The following is a 1,389-nucleotide window of genomic DNA, read 5'->3' as shown; positions in this document are numbered from 1 at the left end:
GTGGGGCTCTGGTTTCTCTCTTCCTACATCACAATGATCTTCTTTTTTTGACATACCCCTGAGAGCAAGGATGGTGTTCTATTGATCCTGTATCCTCAGCTCGTAGCCCAGCACACAATGGGCCCACCATAGATATTTTTAGGCTGAATGAATGAAAGTGAAAATCACCCAGGGGGAGAATAATAAGGCTCCTCTGAGGATTTGGGACTTAAGTCTGGATGCAGAGCCCTGCCCGCAAACCCTTCTGCTTTTCTACCTATTTCTGTCTCCCACCTACTACAAGGAACTTCATTCCCCTCAAGCCTACAATACATAGGACCTCCTCACTCACCCTGAGGTAACCTAATACTGCTTATGAAAACAACAGAAGCTATAGTTGGAATCACTTTATCTTCTTGCCTCAAAATCTACCTACAACTGGATAGTTTGCTTTCATTCTCTTCTTATAAATATGCTTACTACCATGAACCCTAGTCCTTAACAGCTGCCTCTTTAGCATCCTAGCTCTGATCATTAGCCCCTCTCTATCTCTCCTGGATTACCCACATCCCCTGTTCACTGGTGTCTTGTTATCAGCATTTAAATATGATGGCGTCTCCCTTGGCAGGAGTCTATCCAAAGCAGTGCCATAAGCCTGGCTTTGTGCAAGTAGCCCTGACGGGTGCCAGGATCACTCTGAAGTGACTCCTGCTCCAAGGACAGGGGAAGATAACCACACATGCCAGTCTGACTGAGGCCCCAGCAGTGGGCTGTGGCAGGCAGCTGTTCTAACTGCAGACCCTGCCCACCAACAAAAGCTTCTCTAGACACAGCACAGAGAAAGCGCCATGCAGTTTGGTGTTACTGCATCTCTGGCAAATGCCTCGTCTGACTCAACTCAAGCCCAAGGCAGCCCCAGACTGGCCCACTAACGACTCAGGGACCAAACCTTGCCCACCACAAGCAAAGAGAGCCGGTGCAGATGACTGGGCCAAAGGCAAATGCAGCTCAACCACAAGAGTAGGGAGCATGCAACACACGTACGAGATACACTGGAAGCACCAGGTTCGGGTGAACAGGGGACACGGCACTGCAGGGTACTACAGGACCTCTTCTCCATAAGGACACTGCTGTCAAGAGCGGGAGATGTAGCTGACTTTCCTGACACATTGAAACGGAGAGTTAGACAAAATGAGAACACAGACGTGTATGTCCCAAATGAAAGGACAGAACAAAATCACAGCCAGAGATCTAAACAAAATGGAGATGAGTAATATGCCTAATAGAGAATTTAAAATAATGGTCATAAAGATACTCACAGAACTTGAGAAAAGAGTGGAAGATCTTCGTGAGACCCTCAACAATGAGACAGAAAACACAAAAAAGAACCAATCAGAGATGAAGAACTCA

The sequence above is a fragment of the Ailuropoda melanoleuca genome, chromosome X (genome assembly GCF_002007445.2).
Source record: "Ailuropoda melanoleuca isolate Jingjing chromosome X, ASM200744v2, whole genome shotgun sequence".
Lineage (NCBI taxonomy): Eukaryota > Metazoa > Chordata > Mammalia > Carnivora > Ursidae > Ailuropoda > Ailuropoda melanoleuca.
The sequence above is the reverse complement of the archived record's forward strand: the minus strand, read 5'-3'. Positions refer to the sequence as shown.